Below are 19,613 nucleotides of genomic sequence, written 5' to 3'. Positions count from 1 at the left end.
ACCGTGTTTGCCATCTGCCATTCCTGAACGGTTTGCCGGAGGCTTGACTTTGTCAAAGCATGCTATAAGGTTGACCGGTTGTAGGCTCTGACAGTATGAGAACACAAACCCCGGTTTTACCGGGGCACCCTTTTCGACCATTCGACCTAGTGCATATCGAAATCCACAGTGACCATTCCAAACTAGGACAGGTTGCTTACTCGATGTTAGGTTGTTTGAAAACTACTACGTGCATAGTGAAACCCTAGCTCCTGACAAAATAAGACAGGGAAACCCTACCCCCTCCATAGGGGTGTTTTGGCTCTCTTTACTTGCTATGTGTTTTTAGAGTGTATTTATGCAGAGGAACACACATATCAGTTCGCAAGTCTGAGTGTCAGGCCTGCAGGCATCAGTATTTTTAGGAATCAGTCATCTATGGGTAGCAGATTTAGACTTTGGGACAGCATTTTGGAAACGGTGATCAGTGATTAAGGAACAGTATATTCAGCTTGTGGGGAATTTGTTGTGATACCCAACTGCATGTTGTGTTTATTTTATGTTGTTACGCTGTCCAATTGCTCATTTATTTATTTGCTTTATTTATCTTTTTACTAGGTAGTCAAGCACAATTGCTTCTGACCCAGTAGATATTCCCCAAGCACTCTGGATTAGAGGTCGTCGGCTCCATCGATCTGAGGATCTGGTAGACGGACAACCAGTGTACCACTCTCTACCCTCGGTTACTAGACGAAGGACAACTAGGCAGAGGACATCAGTTCAACAGTCGGTACAGAGGGCTTTATCTACCCCACCTGTGTACGGTAGGGATAAGGATTCTGCTTCTCCCACAGAAAGGGAACATATACCAATAATTCAGTCAGAACAAAACAGTACGGCCAATTTAGAGGAGATGGTGCGCCAGCTCTAAGAGAGTATAAAAATGATGCAGCAGGATGCTGTTTGACAGGCAGAGTTCGCCAAGCAGCAGGCCACGGTTATGAATGAACAAGCAGAGCTAATCGTAAGGTTACAGTAGCAAACTGGAGCATCTACTTCGCAACAAGTTCCTCTCCCGCCAGGAATTCCCACCCACGGGGAGACAACTAATGTTCAGAATGATACGGACATTCCCACGGGACCACCTCTACCTCCGATCCTACCCCAAATCCAACCCCAGTTATCCAAAAGACCCACCAACCTACCGGACTCTCCCTTTGAGTTCGAGACAGATCCCACAACGTTGAAGTTGAGCAAGCTCGAAAAGCTGTTCAAAAGATCCCAGGGAGTCAAGACCATCCCTGACATCGAAGATGGATATACCGACACAGTTGTGACCCTGTCTGACAGATTCAAAATGCCACACATTGATCGATTTGATGGGTCCGGGGACCCCATGGTGCACCTGAGATTGCTTTCAGACATCTTAAGGCCAATGGGACTCAGCAAACTTCAGAAGCTGTCTCTGTTCGGCCGAACCCTGCCGGGGGTGGCGGCCATATGGTATGCCAAATTAGAAGATGATGTCAAGAGAAACTGGGGCGAGATGGCCGAGGCCTTCATTACGTAATACTCATACAATACACAAATCGATATTACAACCCGTGATCTCGAGACAACAAGGCAAGAGCCTAAAGAGAGTTTCTCAGAATTCGTGACCAGATGGAGGGCCAAGGCTTCGATGATGACCTTAAGGCCTACAGACAAAGACCAGATTCGGATGATTGTGCGCAATCTTCAGCCGAAGTTGATGCAAAAGATGATTGTACTCCCCTTTCCTAGCTTTTCTGATCTACATGAAATGGGGGTGCAGATTGAGGATTCCTTAAAGCAAGGCTTAATTGATAATGACTGGGAGCAACCCCAAAGAACCTTCAACCGCAACACTAATGCAGGCCCGAGCGGTACTACAACTACAAGAGCCTCCGAAGTGAGCATGGTCACCACCAACCCCCCTCCAAGAACCATGGCAGTTGCGCCATTCTCCGGCGCATCCAGAAGCCATACTCAAACGGTCAAATACCCACCCAAAAACACAAGAACCTTCGCTCCACTATATATGCCCCTATCCAAAGCTCTGGGGGTTTTAATCAGAAAAGGGCATCTGAAGCCCTTAGAACCACGGCCCCTACCAGAAAGACTTCCCCCTACCTACAACCCAGCCAAATATTGTGCATTTCACCAACAGCACGGTCAAGACACCGATCTGTGCTTCCGACTATGTCATGAGATTCAAGATCTCATTGATAATAGGGTGATTCTGCCTCCCGAGAAACCCAATGTTACAACAAACCCTCTCCCCACACATAACCAAGCTCCACCGCCTAAAAGGATCAACTTCATCCAAGCTGGGGTCGTGCCTTACGATCCTAGCATCTATATCACTCCTTCCCACCTGCCTAAACCAGAGGTACTCCTTCCCGACTGCACCGACTTGTGCATGATGGACACCTCCATGACCCGACCTAAGCCAACAGTGGTGACTATCGAGAACAAGAGAGAGGAGATCCCAAAGGAGAAGAAGGTTGTTGAGTCAAAGTCTGCAGAATCTAGGAGTCGTGTTGAGAAGACATATAGTCTGGGTGACTACATTTCATCGATAGGCCAGGATGGGTCAGATGTGGAATTACCAATAGGGAGAGAACTGTGTGTGATCCAAGGGGATAGTCTGGGACAGGGAACAGATGATTTAAAGGCTGTGGAAGAAGACCTTACCAATCTCCAGTTTTACAATGACCAAGATCCAGGGGGCGCAGCAGTCAACTGGTTTGACTATGAGGAATCAGCAGAGGCTACTGGGTGGTTAGATGATCAACCAGATGTGGTGGAAGAGTTCCAACCAGGACAGAGTCTGGAGGGGCACGAATGTCGGTGATAGTCAAAAGAGTCAGAGAACAGAATACATCGCCGGAGAGCGCCGGTGTTAAGAATTTCACTCGGGATTGGAGCATTCTGAATGCAGGAATTACTGAGCAGCCAGCTGTGTTGATACGGTCGGAACAAGAAAGATTTGAAGATCCCGCGAGAATCAGAAAGGCAAAGGCCCATGTAGGGACTGAAATTGCTGTGCGCGCAGGAACAGAGAATGCTGCGAGCATAGGGGTGGAAGGTACCGCGAGTACGAGAACAATCGTACCAGAACCGGACAGGTGTCTGTCGGCTGCTGATGGAATGTGGTGGGAAGATGATGATTTATGTCTTGCCCATACGGACGAAGATTGGGGGAACAACCAACCCGATGACACCTGGTACCTTGGAGAAGTTGACCACATGACAAGAAGCGGACGGTATTTCAAGCCCCCGCACCTAGACCAGCCGGAGGCATCTGGGAAAGATAAGGAAGCTGAGAGACAGAAAGAGAAGCAAGTCGAAGAAGAGGCTGTACTAAAGTAGTTAAAAAAGATGCAAGCAGACATCTCCATCTGGGGACTGCTTATGGCATCACGAGTGCACAGACAGGCTGTCCTATCAGCCATGGACAAGGCAAAGCTTTCGATAGAAACTACGCCAGAACAGCTAGTAGGCTTAGTTTTTCTGGGAGGAGCTACCCCGATGTTGACCTTTTCTGACAAAGAACTGCCACCTGAGGGTGCGAAGCATAACAAGCCACTCTACATCTCCGTGGAAAATGGATACCCGTGGTGCTTGTCGACACAGGGTCCGCCATCAATGTATGTCCAGCAAGGACTGCCTATGCAATTGGCTTGAAGATCGCGGACTTCGTACCAACAGCCCAGGTGATTCGAGCATACGACAATACAAGCCGAGAAGTCATGGGAACAGTGAGGATCCAGACCAAGGTTGGGCCAGGACAGCATGAGATTGACTTCCACATCCTAGAGGTTCCCGCCACTTTCAATCTACTCTTGGGGCGGCCGTGGCTGCATCAAGTCAAGGCAGTTTCTTCTACCTTGCATCAAATGGTGAAATACCCCTATGGAAAGGGAGTAGCCATTGTTTTTGGGAATTCATCGATCCATCCACCGCCGGAAGTATCTACACCAGTTTTGGAAATTGAGCACGGCATGGAGGACGTGTTTATGTCAGGTTTCACCCTTGCTGAGGCTCGGGTTGTACAAAACGTCATGGCTGCTAACGAGGGGGTATATGTCAGTGCTCAAGCGATATACCTCATGAACAAGCTTCAACATATCCCCGGGATGGGATTGGGAAAGAGCGGCCGGAAGGACGTCGCAGCATTAGCCGAGGTGCCACATAACCCACATACCTTTGGCTTGGGTTATCTGCCCACCAAAGAGGATTGGGTAAGGAAAGGAAAGGAAATGGCTGGAAGAGCCAGAGCGAAACAGATGGGGAAGCCTTTTGACTTAATGCACCGGCCCATTCAGGGTACCCTAAACGGACGCTTCATCCGGGAGGGGGAGGATTTTCCGTTATGTGGCTTCCTAGAGCCGTGGTTGAACGTAGAGAGGAAGCGCGTGCCGGGGTTTGAGATTTTCTTTGACCTGCGGTTACCTGGGGATCACGTTGCCAAAAAGCAAACAGACCCATTAGCTGAGGCTGAGCAGAGTAAGGAAGTGCAGTCTGAGGACGCTGAAAATGAAATGGGGGTAGCACTGGCACGTCTACTTTCAGATTGTCCGATCGAACAGAAGTGCTTGGAGGATAACTTCTCGGTATGCATGATCGGGAATGGAACGGTTGCGGGCCTACCAGCAATTATTTTGGATGCATCCATCGCACCCTCTCTCGTTTGGCAATACGAAGAGGGATTTTTATCAAGCAGCACTGGGTCAGGTAGTGAGCCGGAATCGGATTCCACCAAGTCTTGTGAGTCGGAATCAGGTTCCAGCTCAACTGAGTCTGAGTCCGGTATTCCTGAGGGTGATAACTCGGATGCCACAGTCCTGTCCAGGTCATTTTTTTCTTTCTCCTTTGAGTCTGTTGTAATAGAAGAATCGGACGGTTTGGAAGTACTTAATGAGAATAATGTGGATGTGGTTTCCGAGTACTTTTCTGTGCCTTTGATATATTGCTTAAATCAGGACTTTCAAAATTTTGACGAAAACGACGAGGAAGAAATTCCTCTGGTTTTGCAACGATTAATTGATCAAGAGCAGGAGAGATTTGTTAAACCTTTAGTTGATGAAATCACTACTGTGAATATTGGTACTGAGAAGGACCCGTGGCTGGTCCAGATCGGGTCCACCTTGTCTTCGGAGGAACGCGAGCGCTTAGTCGCTTTATTAAAAGATTTCAAAGATGTTTTTGCGTGGTCCTACGAAGACATGCATGGAATCGATCCTGAGATTGTACAGCACCGGATCCCTCTTGACCCCGAGGCCCGACCTGTCAAACAGAAACTCAGAAGGATTTGTTCGGACTGGGCCATCAAGATTAAGGAAGAAATCACCAAGCAAATCGATGCAGGCTTCCTGCTGGTATCCGAGTACTCGACTTGGTTGGCCAACATTATTCCAGTGCCGAAGAAGGATGGCAAGATCCGAGTATGTGTGGATTTCAGGGATTTGAACAAAGCTAGTCCAAAAGACGACTTCGCCTTGCCACATATTGATGAGTTGGTGGATTTTACGGCAGGGCATGCTTTGCTTTTGTTTATGGATTGCTTCTCAGGTTACAATCAGATAGTGATGGCATCCGAAGACCGGGAGAAGACTGTTTTCACCACCCCGTGGGGGACACACTGTTATAGAGTGATGCCATTTGGGTTGAAGAATACTGGAGCTACATATCAACGGGCCGCGACCACAATATTGCATGACATGATCCACAAAGAGGTGGAGGTGTACGTGGACGACATGATTGTCAAGTCCAAAGGAAGAGAAGGCCACTACACCGCCTTGCAAAAGTTCTTCCAAAGGATCAGAGAATTCTGACTACGGCTGAATCCTAAGAAGTGTACATTCGATGTTACGGCAGGAAAAATGCTAGGGTTTCTGATTACACATAGGGGCATCGAAGTCGACCCCTCCAAGATCAAGGCCATCCTAGAAATGCCACCACCAAGGACTGAAAAGAAGGTGCGAGGCTTTCTGGGTAAAGTGCAATTCATAAGACGGTTTATTTCAAAATTAACCTTGACTTGTGAACCAATTTTTGGTCTCCTAAAGAAAGGAAAGAAATTCCAATGGGACGGCTGATGCCAAGCTGCTTTTGAACAGATCAAGGAATACTTACAGAACCCGCCTGTGTTGTCACCACCAGAGCCGGGGAGACCGTTGATATTGTATCTTTCGGTAACCGAGACCACAATGGGCTGCATGCTCGCACAAGAATCAGAGGACAAAGTGGAAAGATCCATTTACTATCTGAGCAAGAAGATGCTAGAGTATGAGACTCGCTACACACCGTTGGAGAAGGCTTGCTTAGCTTTGGTATGGGCTACCAGGAAGCTGCGGCACTACCTGTTAGCTCACTCCGTAATGTTGGTTTCACGACTCGATCCCATCAAATATCTTTTCAAGAAACCGGCACTTATGGATAGGCTAGCTCGTTGGTTGCTTTTGCTTTCCGAATTCGATCTAAAATATGTGACACGTAAGTCAGTCAAGGGAAGAGCAGTGGCAGAGTTCTTAGCCGACCATCCAGTGGAAGGGGGTGAGGCAGTTGAGTACTCGTTTCCAGATGAGGCCATTTTGCATATCGGCGACGAGTTTTGGACGATGTATTTTGACAGAGCATCCAACCAGTACGGCTATGGGATAGGGGTGTTGCTAATAGCACCCGACAACTCCCGTATCCCTTTAGCATTCAAACTCCGATTCAAAGTCTCGAACAACGAAGCAGAATATGAGGCATGCATTGCCGGTCTAGAAGCAACCCTGGAACTATGGGCAAGACGGTTGGACATCATCGGGGACTCAAACCTTGTTGTGTCTCAAGCAAAAGGAGACTGGAAAGTCAAAGAAGAAAAGATGATGATGTATCACCGGACCTTGGACTTGTTAATTCCTCGGTTTGAGAAGTTAAATTTCGCTCATCTGCTAAGAGAGAACAACAGGTTCGTAGATTCTTTAGCAACTCTATCTTCCATGATAGACATCCCGTTTGGAGTTCGGATGCGTCCAGTCATCATTGATCAGAAGTTTGCGCCGGATTACGAGTCAATTGCTACTATAGACGAGGTTCAAGATGAAAACCCCTGGTATTACGACATTTGGAATTTCTTGGAAAAAGAGGCGTATCCACCATGGGCGAATGCCAAGGATAAAAGGGCAATCAGAAGAATGGCCTTTCAGTTCATCATCTGCGGAGGTAAATTGTACAAGAGAGGTCATCTGGGAATGCATAAGCTATGCGTTGAAGCTGAAGAATCAAAACGCCTGATGAAGGCCATCCATGGAGGAGAATGTGGAGCACATATGAACGGGGTAATGCTGGCACGGAAAATCCTCAGACAGGGTTACTACTGGTCCACCATGGAGGAAGATTGTATCGGCTTTGTTCGGCGATGCCACAAATGTCAGATCCATGCAAATCACATGAACATTCCGCCGTCAAAGCTGTACAATATGACTTCGCCATGGCCATTTTCAGTTTGGGAAATCGATGTGATCGGGGCTGTTACTCCAAAGGGGTCGAATGGGCACGAGTTCATCCTGGTCGCGATAGATTACTTTACGAAATGGGTCGAGGCCCAATCTTATGCGGTGTTGAAGGCTTCACATGTTGCGAAATTCATCAGAAACAACATCATCTGCCGTTATAGGGTCCCAAACGAGATTATTTCAGACAATGGCTCCCATTTCAAGAGAGAGGTAATTGATTTGTTAAAGAAATACAATGTGGCTTTCCATAAGTCATCCACATACCGGCCGCAGACCAACGGAGCAGTTGAGGCCGCCAAACAAGAATATCAAGCACATACTGTAGAAGATGGTGGAAACCTACTGAGATTGGCTAGATAAGCTGTCGTTTGCTCTGTGGGGCTACAGGACTTCAATTAGAACTTCTACCGAAGCGACTCCGTATTCATTGGTTTATGGGATGGAGGCCGTTCTACCTATCAAAATTGAGGTTCCGTCATTACGAGTGTTGTCTGAGTGTCAAATAGCCGAAGCAGATTGACAGCAGAGCAGGTTTGAGGAACTCATGCTCTTTGATGAGAGAAGACTGAAAGCATTGTACCATGTCCAAGGTTATCAGCGCAGAATTTCCCGGGCTTTCAACAAGAAAGTCAAGTCCAGGAATCTAAAGGAAGGAGATTTGGTGCTCAAGGACAACCGAGCTCCCATCCACGACCCAAGGGGCAAGTTCAGACCCAATTGGACTGGTCCCTACATCATCAAAGCTATCTGGTCAGGTGGAGCTGTGGTTCTGATGGATCTAGATGGCCTAGAGTTCTCCCAACCAATCAACATAGACAAGTTGAAGAAATATTACCCTTGAGAGGCTCGGTAGGCCGAAAACCCGAAAGGGCGACCTAGGCAACAGTTAGAGCATAGAAAATTGGAAAATATAAAAACTGAGCTCGCAAGGTTGAAAACCCGCAAAGGGCGGCCTTGGTAAAAGTTAGAGCTTAAAAGGAGAGTGAAAATACTCGAGTGAACCTAACCCCGAACTACGTAAGGCTTGATTCCCATCTTTGGGATACGTAGGCAACTTTATCCCAAAGTTCAGCCATAAACTTTTCCCCGATCAACTTTGTCCATTTGACAATCTCAGTCATCTTTGTCTACCAGCATCCATTGGAATTTCCGATGCAGTGTTTTTCAGACTAGGGGCAACTTTCCGTTGCCATGCAGTGCTATTCAGACTAGGGGCAACTTTCCAGTTGCAGGGTTCCAGGGTTGTGCATCTCAGTGACAGATTTCAGGCGTGTCCAGTTCTGATCCACATCGAAAATAGTTTTGAAAAGTTTTGATAAAAGTTGACTTTGTTCAAATTAATCTTTTTACAACTAAGACCATCTCTAGACCAAAATAGGAAATTTTCAGTACCATAACCTTCAAATTTCATTGATTTCAGTAGAAAGTCCTCCTGCTCTTGCATATAAATTAAAGTCGCTATTTATTACATTCATAAGGAAAACTTGAAAGTACTAATAAAGCAATAAATCTGGGGCATAGCCAAGTCAAGTGTTCCTGTGCCCCCTCCCAGAGCTGGTCGAAACCCTCGGTGCCAAGCTGGGCCCGATCTGTGCCTCCTCATTAAGCCAATCTATGCACTCATCAGACAAAGTACAACTGAAAGTAGGAGCGAGGGCCAGGAGTTCTCTAGTCCTCCACGCTGCACCCTGCCGAGCAAGTTGCGCACCTCGAAACGGAAAGGCAGCTGGATATTCTATCCCCTCTGCGGGGCAAATCTGGTCATGGCCAAACTGGCGCTGGAACCGGAACGGGAAATAGAATACGCAATGGGTCAAGCCAATCAACTGAATCCCAATTGTAGACACCCCATTTTTGACCATCCTCAAGACTTTGACGTCACCGTTTGAACACTCGGTGATTATCCTTGTTTGTGTTCGTTTGGAGTTCTCGGAGGTCTCGGCTCGCGCGCCTTGCCTCAGGATCCCCGAACTCGACCGTTTAGTGTCTGGTTTTGCACCAAACACTTGCATCTTGCCTTTGAGAGGCAGGGTGGGGCTTGTAGACCATCCCCACCCATCACCGGCAGTGGCTAGATGCCACCGGCTGGTTTTTGCTGCCACCGGCAATATTGTTTGCCGGCCGGCACTCTTTGTTGCCGGTCAGCACTCTTTTGTGCCGGTCGGCACTCTTTTTGGCCAAGATGACATTTTTGGCCGGCCGATTGCTGTTCATCTTCTTTTGCAGATATTTTTAGACAGCTGTATTGCTTTTGCTCCCCTCCATACACGTGTATGGAGGGATCTCCCTTTTGCAAAGCTTGTCTTGTAAGCTTTACAAGAGGCATATAGGGAGGGTCTCTCTCTAAGGAAAAAAAAGAGAGGCTTTTAGACATTTTTGAGGGAGGAAAATACAGACCAAGCTCTGGTTTTTCTAGGGTTAGGGTTAGATATACACTCTCTATCTCTCTTTCCCTCTTATTTGTACACTAGGTGTTTTGTGTCTCACTATTGCACACAAACACCTAGTGTTTCACCTTCCTCTTGGAGCTGAGGTTCTAAAGAGTGTGTTTTGAGATTTTGGTGTTGGATTCAAGCTCAAGGAGGCCATTGGAGCACCATTTGTAAAGGGGTCTTCAAGGGTGAGATTCTAGTCCTTTTTTTCCCCATTCTGGCATTAATTTTATACCTATCTTAGAGCTGTTTTTGTGCTTATTGTATAACATAAAAAAGTTCTGTTTTTAGGCCCTCTTTATTGTTTATTAAGAGTGTTTTGTTGTTTGAGGGTTGTTGACCACCCTTAGGCCTCAAAAGGCCTCATTTTGAGCCATTTTGTGTTAGCTCCGGGATTTTGGTGTTGAGGTCTCTTCACCACTGAAATCTTGAGGGATTTCAGTGGTGAAGATGATGCTTTGAAGTCCCAAGAAGGAGAGGGCCACCCCCTCTCCTTGTTGTCCTTGAAAAGGGCATGTTTGGCCTCTTAAGAAAGCCTATGCTTGAGTGTGTGTTGAGCATGTTTGGTTTATTTTTCATGCTTATATGTCTATAATATAACATGATTTCAAGATGGTTTTGGAACTCCATGCATGCTTAGCATAGTTGCCATGTAATGCCTTATTTGTGCCTTAACATGTTCTAGGTTGTTAGCCTTTGTTAGAGCATGTTTTAGGCTTGTATTTGTGAAGATTATGTGCTTATTTTGCCATGTTTTAGATCTGTCCATAAGTATTTGGTTTGATTTTAGCATGCATTATATAGCTCCTTTGTATTTGGGCTTGTTGGCCTTGAGTATGTGCATGTGTAGCATGCCATCTTTGCATTGTTTTGGTGATTTGGGATCATCCTATATGCCATTTTGGTCCCATTTCCATGCTTGTTTGATTGCCTTGCATGCCTCTTTAATGCTTTGAAAGCATGTGTTGCAATGCTCCTTGTTTTGGCCATGGTGTATGCCTTTGTATTTGGGCCACTTAGATGCCATCTAAGTAGTCCTTTAGTTTTTTTTTAACATGCTAAACCTCTAGTTTTGGTCTTTCCTCGCATGCCATGTTTGGTCATGTTAAGTGTAGTTCAATGCCTCATTGATTTGCTTCGAACACTTAGGCCATTTGGGTGCATGTTTGGCTTGATTTGTTGTTTGGTTTGGCACCATGTATTAGCATGATTTCAAAGCTTATAATGCATGCTAATTGTTCATGTTTGTCCCTTTCAAGTGTGCTTGAATGTTGCTTGATTTGTGCTTAAGTGTTGGTCCTTATGTGCATATGTGTGTGCATGCCATTTAGCCCTCACTTTTTAGCACTTTGGCCACTGTTTTGGGCCCTATTAGAGCTGCCCAATTCATGTTTAAGTCCATCCTCTATTTGGTTTGTAAGCTTACCTTGCATGTTGGCTTGTATGCTTTACATAAGTGCATTGCATTGTTCATGTTGCATCCCTAGATAACATGCCTAGGTTGCATTGCATCAACATGCATTCCTTGTCCCTTGACTTGGGTGATAGGGATTGGGAGTTTTGTTTGATTGGTTTGCATTACATTTGAAACCAAAGTTGCATACTTGGTTCTTTGGGCCATCATGCATGGAAATGCGTGATTGGTGGTCCGAGAACCGAGGCACATGTCCCTTTGAGTCATTACAATGATAAGAGACATGGTTGGTGCATACATGCTTTGAATTGTGCTGCCATGCCTTGTTTTGCCCTCTGTTGCTGTGAGTTGCAGGTCCAGCAGACTTTATTTGCCGACCGGCAGTGTAAGGTGCCGGCCGGCAACCTTTTCTCTGCCGACAGATTCAATTTTGTGCCGATGGACATACCACACTGCCGGTGGCAATCTCAATCAGCCGGTGGTGATCCTCTCTGTCCAAGGGGTCAGTCCTGAGGCTTTGACAGCCTCCAGAGGAGGAAAGGAAGGAAAACAGAGGCAGCTTGCGCATGGTGGCGCGCTTCCCGAGGCGTTTTCCTGCTTTAATTAATTTATTTAATTTGTTAATTTAGTTAATTTGTAATATTAATTAGCTTGCGTAGTTAATTAATTTGTAATATTTATTCGGTCCCTCCGAGCGAGGGCAAACCTGTAATAAGTGTGCGTGAGTGTGTGTATGTCTTCCAACCTCACGTCTTTCTTCCCTTTTATTTACCTGCTTACGATGGTAGATTAGGGCACGTTTAATTTAGCATACCTTATGCTATGCATGTGTGCATCCGTGCATTTGTATTGCATGCATTAGGCTCGGTACACCACGCTAACTGCATCAATACTTCAACTCCCAAACTGAATACGTGATAATCGTGCATTTTCACATAACATGTTTAGGATAGCCGAGCCTATTCTAGTAACATTTTGTATGCGATGCATTAGGCACTTCACATGGACTTGGATCATGCATGTTTGCTAACAAGTTCTTTGTTTTGGCATGGAGTACTATGTAAGTATTTCCGCTTTAGCATATCGCATGAGTGTGAATGTTGCCATGACAACATGCTTAACATGTGGCTAGATGCTTATGTGTTAAACTGTTTTGAATGCCTGTGGGTGAAGGCCGGATTGTTTGAGTTGGAAAGACTCGTTGAAATCCGCATTTTAGCCTACTTGCGAGTAGCAAATTCCAAAGCATTTTCAAAACAAACGGATATGCAATGTTTATTTCCAAATTAGGCAATCTAGTCTATACTTGTTTGCTGCGCGCATAACATAGTAATTCTAGGCTAATAATTGGAATAAGAACACATAACGTTTTCAAAACTGGATATCACGGTTAGTAGAGGCCGGTCTTCGGACCGGGCGAAAGGGGGTGCTCATAGCTGACCTTCCCCGATCGTACCCAAGCTCCCGAGCCGAGACAACTCCGGTGATGACGGACATGTGGCCTTCGGCACCGAGTCAGGGTTTCCTAAATTTCCCATTTTAAAAATATTTAGGTGGCGACTTTGTATCTGGCAAAGCAGTCCATGTTTGGCACTACTTTTTCAAAAATCTGTTTCTCAAAACGATTTGCCAGATTTCGACTCTTTGGTTCAGATTTAGAACCGCGACAACAAAAATCGGGAGTCCGAACTGTAGCAACGAGGTCCCCCTCCGCGGGCGCTGTTACACCAATCTGTCGGGACATGCTGTAGCCCATTGCCGGTAGATTGAGCCAAGGGCACCGCCAAGCAATGCGGTCTGCGGACAGGCTGCACATCCAATCAAACCGCCATCCCTCGTCAAGGGCATTGACTAGACGTTGCTTGAAGAGGTAACCGCGAGCTGAGTATGCTGGGCAAGAGTCCACAACCTACAACTTATCCATTAACCATACCTGGGAAAGGATGAAAAATGAGAGATTAAAGAATAGAGAGATGTACGATGAGAGAAAAGTGAGAAAAGGGATTTTGTGAGAAAAAATCGAGCTTAAGGGTCGAGTGATGTGAGCAATACATATGTAAGATTGGGTGGGAAACATTACCTGCAGCAGTAGTGGACTCCCCACAAATCTGGTCGTCTCTCGATGATAAAAGGTGTCTAAGCCCATCAACGTCTCTGCCAGAGTCATGGCAATGCAACTCTTGCCCTCCTTTAAGCCTAGGGCAACCTCGATCAATTGTACGCTAGATCCCCCAGAGCCTGAGGAAAACAGAAAATGAGATAGCATGCACAAACAGAGGGCATGTCGCCGGAAGCCTTGCCAATAATGGTCGCCGCGGTCACCAGTATCTGAAAACCGATGAATCAAACTCGGAATATCCAGCATCCCGTCACAAATCAGAGATCGAGCGTCATACATAGTGAGTCCACACGTTTGCCCTAAGGTCTGAACATGACCAAAGTTAAGCTGGGGTAAGATCTCCTCGTCACTCTCGGATTCCATTAAAGCTTGAAAATCTTTGAAAGTAGGGCATACCTCTTGCCCGCTAAAGCTAAAGACATGAGTCGCTGGGTTCCAAAACCTTGCTGCGGCGTGAAGAAACAGAAAGTGCAGTGGAGAGCGACTCAGAGTGAATAGTGCATTTATGCCGAAACCCCAAAAATTCAACTTTTCCGAGCCATCCAAGTTGTTAATCCAGGACGAGAGATTCTGGGCAAGAAATCCCTCCATTTCAAGCAAATCAGTGTTGAATTAAGTAGAACTACGAAGCTGAGGCCTTTTGTAGGGGATAAGATTGAGTGGAGGACAGGTGTCAACATTCTGGTGATTCTTTCACTCACGGCTGACCGGCCAAATATAGTGCCGACCGACCACCATTTTTGGCCGGTGACAAGTTATCATGGCTGACGACCTCCACCCCTGGCCGGTAATCTTCCTCCTTGTTATATGAACTGTTTATGCTGAGAATCTGCGGAATGCCACCACTTCCAAGGCCCTCCGATAATGGATTTTGCGGCGTTACGCCCATTTGTTTATCAAGTTGTTGTAAATTTGCTTATCGAGTTGTATTTCACTGCTTTCAAGTCTTCATTGCTTGTCGAGCTGTACTCGCACGTGGCTGGCTTATTGAGTTTCCTTGCTTTGCTTGTCGAGTTGTAAGTCAGTTCACTACCTGATTATTACGATGCGAATGCTCAATTTTCAAACCGAGTTCAATTTCATTCACATTGTTATGTGATACCATGCGATACGATGCTTAGGAAGCACAAACGTAACATCATTTTGATTAAAATGGTTGTTTCATTTCCCTCATGTGTTTGGCAAAATACACATTTTTGAAAAGGTAAAACCTGCTTAAGGCAGTGCAATGTGTTCAAACTACTAGTAAAAAGGAAAGTAAAGCAAAACGAAGAGCAGGGCAGCAAAGTATCGGAATTGATACTGGTAACCTCCCCTTGTGGTCAACGAACCTCCCGCGCCCTTGTTCAGGTCAACTATGTGGTTTGGCGCCTTCATTACTCGAGAAAGTGCAAGAAAGTACACTTTCGGAACATTAGTAGGCCTTCGAGTTGACCTCAAGCCGTGTCTTCTATGAGCGATGCTCGGTACACGCAAGGAATGTCCCTTCCCGTATCCTTTTCGTATCTTGTGAATTCCACAAATCACTTCAATTATACCATGTTACAGCGCTTGGCATTTCAACATCATGAATAACTGGTCCTTATCATATTTCAAGTTCCTTTTATGCACATTGCTTGCGTAGACCGCATTCAAGTTCCTTTTATACACATTGCATGCGTTGTTGCGTTATGCTTTACTTACATGTGTTCAAGTTCATGTTCCTTTTATACACATTGCTTACGTAGACCGCATGCTTTACTTACATGTGTTCAATTTCAAGTTCCTTTTATATACATTGCATGCGTTGTTGCGTCATGCTTTACTTACATGTGCTCAAGTTCATGTTCCTTTTATACACATTGCTTGCGTGGACCGCATGCTTTACTTACATGTGTTCAATTTCAAGTTCCTTTTATACACATTGCATGCGTTGTTGCGTTATGCTTTACTTACATGTGTTCAAGTTCATGTTCCTTTTATACACATTGCTTGCGTAGACCGCATGCTTTACTTACATGTGTTCAATTTCAAGTTCCTTTTATACACATTGCATGCGTTGTTGCGTTATGCTTTACTTACATGTGTTCAAGTTCATGTTCCTTTTATACACATTGCTTGCGTAGACCGCATGCTTTACTTACATGTGTTCAATTTCAAGTTCCTTTTATACACATTGCTTGCGTAGACCGCATGCTTTACTTACATGTGTTCAATTTCAAGTTCCTTTTATACACATTGCATGCGTTGTTGCGTTATGCTTTACTTACATGTGTTCAATTTCAAGTTTCTATACACATTGCATGCGTTGTTGCGTTATGCTTTACTTACATGTGTTCAAGTTCCTTTTATACACATTGCATGCGTTGTTGCGTTATGCTTTACTTACATGTGTTCAATTTCAAGTTTTTATACACATTGCTTGCGTAGACCGCATGCTTTACTTACATGTGTTCAAATTTCTTCATACACATTGTACACGTTGTCACGTGTTCTTTACTTACATGTGTTTGTGCCTTCACAGCATTATTATGCGTCCCACTCAACTTGTGTTGTCACGCACTTTCGATTGCATGTTATGCATATTGCTAACAATATTTTTACATGTTAAGTTTTCTTTCTTTCAGGCACGATATTGTATGTATGGTTCATTTGAAGCTGGTGTAACCAGACGAATCGCGCAGGTATTGTATTCTCCGAGTGAGACGTATCGAGAATTACATAATTCTCTTACATTCTTTCTGCATTGTAGTGTAGTTTGGTGTATGCTAACTTAAAACTGTCGCATGCTTCGTTACAGCTTTTTTTGCATGATCATGAGTTATGTTCGGCTTTGTGCATTGTCTTGCATTTTGCCCCTGCCTTCGGGCGCATATCTTGTTTGTCTTGCATGTTTGTCTAAGTCTTCAGTTTTGTAAAAAATGGGTCGTCTCTGGGCTTTGACACTCACTCCCGTCATTGTTATGACTTTCGAGTTCTGTCAAAGAGGGGCAACTGTAGACACCCCATTTTTGACCGTCCTCAAGACTTGGACGTCACCGCTTGAACACTCGTTGATCATCCATGTTTTGTGTTCGTCTTGAGTTCCCGGAGGCCTCGGCCACGCGCCTTGCCTCAGGATCTCTCGACTCGACCGTTTTGTGTCTGGTTTTGCACCAAACACTTGTGTTTTTGCTTTGGAGGGCAGGGAATGGCTTTTTGGACATCCCCACACTCCACTGGCCGTGGCTTGAGGCCACCGGCTGTGTTTTGTTGCCATCGGCCAAAATGTGATGGCTGGCCGGCCAATTTGACTGCTGGTCGGCCACTTTTATGGCCGGCCTGCCAAATGTGATTTTCAACAGATATTTCTGCAGACAGCTGGCAGCTGTCATTCCAGGCCATACCCCAGCCCATGCCTGGACGTGGGAGCTCTAAGGAACTGCAGACTGATGTATCTCTATATTAATCAAGCTTCTTGACAAGAGAAAGAGACAAGGAGAGAAGAAAAGAGAGATACAACTTGGACGAAGAAGATTTTTCCTCTCTCTCTAAAAAAATTCTCAGCTCTCTCCCTATCTCTCTCTCTAAACCCTTCAAATCCCAAGGTTCTTGCACCATTTACCCTACACCTCATAGCACAAGGCCTCCATCCTTCATTCCAGAACTTTGGGATTGTTTTGGAGAGGTTAAAGGCTCAGAAATTTGGTCCAAGAGCTGCTGGTTCTTTGGTCTTCAAGGGTAAGTCCTCTTCTCCTCTTTTCTTGCCTTATTTTGCTTTGTGTCTAAGCCATACTTGCTATATTTTTTGGGCTCCGACCCAAACTTTAAATAGTCATATTTTGAGCCCCTTTTCATGTTTGATCAAGGACCTCCTGCTGTTTGAGATCTCCTACTACCACTTGCCTCTTTGTCTCTCTTTTAGGCCAATTTTTGCATAGTATTTTAGGCTTACTTGTGAGCTGTTTTGGACTTTTCCATAAACTATGAAATATCTTTTTTTGAGCCCCTCTTCAACATTGTTGAAGAGCTCTCCTCTCTTTGAAAACAACAGCTACCACTTGTCTCTTTACCCCTCTTTTAGGCCTTTTCTTGCATGATAGTTTGGCCTTATTTGTGATTATTTTCGTTGCCTGATGTAAACTGTAAATGCCTTTTTTTGAGCCCTTCTTCAGCTTTGTTGAAGGGATCTTTTCCATTTGGGGCCAGCTGCTGTCCCTTTATGTTTAATCTCTCTTTTAGGGTCATTTTTGCATGATAGATTAGCCCTATTTGTGTTCATTTTTTAGACTTGTTATAAACTAGAAATATCCATGTTTTGGGACTATCTTGCATCTGTGTTCATGCTTCATGATCAAATAATGCATGCTTTGTATAGCTGTAAGTCATTCCGTGTGCCTAGTTTCGAGTTACGGATTTCATCTCATGCACCGGGTGCCATTTTTCCATGTTTTGTGGCTGTTGAGCATCATACTTCAGTGCTGGAATTTGCATGTTCATATGCTATGTTCCATCATTTTCCATGCTTAGTTAGAGTTGCGTGTTGTATCTTAGGATCGGTCCATGCATTGGACATGTTTGTGTGCATTTCGGTTGCCTCATTTCCATCTTATTGGCCACTGATGTGAGTGTGGCTGAGGTCCACTCACATTGGTATAAGTCCATCCTGCATTGTGTATGCCATGTTTCAATGCGTTGTGCATGTTATGTTGTCAGCATTATGTGTGCCATGTAGTTGCATTGCGTGTTCGTATGTTTGTTTGCATGCTTAGGTCGCATGTGCATCGTTGTGCATTCCCTCGCCTCTTGATCAACCATGATAGGGGTTGGGACCCTTTGATGCGTTTTGTGCTTGCATTTCATTTGATATCAAAGTTGCACGCTTGGCTTTTGGGCCATCATGCATTGAAGTACATGATTGATGGCCCGAGGGTCGAGGGCCATGCTCCCTTGAGTCCATTGCATGATAGGGAGAATTGGCCATGCATACATTGCTTTGAATTTCCTTGCCATGCACTGTCTGCCCTCTACTGTTGTCAAAAACAGGTTCTGCAGGAATATTTGGCCGGCCGGCCACCTATACTGCCGACCTGCCATTCATTATTTGCCGATGGATTTAAAAATGGTCGATAACCATTCGGACATGGCCGGTGAAAATTCCACTTGGTCGGTGATGCTCCCCAATGTCCAGAGAGTTCACCTTGGGAGTTGCACAATTTTCGAAGGAGGAAGGCAGTGTAAATAGAGGCAACAGTGGCATGGTACGGATTTTTAGGCAAGATGAGTCAAGCACGCATCATCCACGCATTTCGAGGCAGGGGCTGTGGCCACTTTAATTCTCCGTTTAAATTGTTAATTAATTGGAACTTCTGTAATAATTAATTTAGCACTATTCATTCGAACTGTAATATTTATTCGGACCCTCCGAGCGAGGGCAATTGTGTAATAAGTGTGCGTGAGTGTGTGTATGTCTTCCAACCCATGTCTTTCTTCCCTTTTATTTACCCGTTTATGATGGTAGACTAGGGCATATTTAAATTAGCATACCTTATGCTATGCATGCGTGCATTCATACATTTGTCTTGCATGCACTGGGCTCAGCAAATCATACTAACTGCATTGTGTTTTAAATTTCAAATTGAATACGTGTTAGTTGCAGCATTTCACATACCATGTTTAGAATAGCCAAGCCCATTTCTAGTTGCATTTCGCATGTGTTGCATTAGCCATCTTAAACTAGGATCATGCATATGATTACTAACTAGTTTCTGTTTTGGCTTGGAGTACTCGGTAAGCATTTATGCTTTAGCATGCCGCATGCGTGTGAGTGTTGCCATAACAGCATGATTACCATGAGGCTAATTGCTTATGTGATATATCTGCCTGAATGCATGTGGGTGAAGGTTAGGTTATTTGGATTGGAACAATTCATTGACTGTGAATTTTTTTTTAAGCCCACTAGATAGTGGCAAAACCATGTTTTTTTAAGCCCACCCGAGGGTGGCAAATCCACGTCTTAGCCTACTTGCGGGTAACACCATCAAACCATTTTCAAACAAACAAACATGAAATGTTTTGTTCCAATTCAGGTGATCCGGTCTATACTTGTATGCTGTGAGCATCACATAGTAAATCTAGGCTAATAACCGAAATAAGAACGCATAATGTTTTCAAAAATAGAT

The sequence above is a fragment of the Camellia sinensis genome, chromosome 3 (genome assembly GCF_055761805.1).
Source record: "Camellia sinensis isolate YWXY chromosome 3, ASM5576180v1, whole genome shotgun sequence".
NCBI lineage: Eukaryota > Viridiplantae > Streptophyta > Magnoliopsida > Ericales > Theaceae > Camellia > Camellia sinensis.
Note: the sequence above shows the minus strand (reverse complement) of the source record.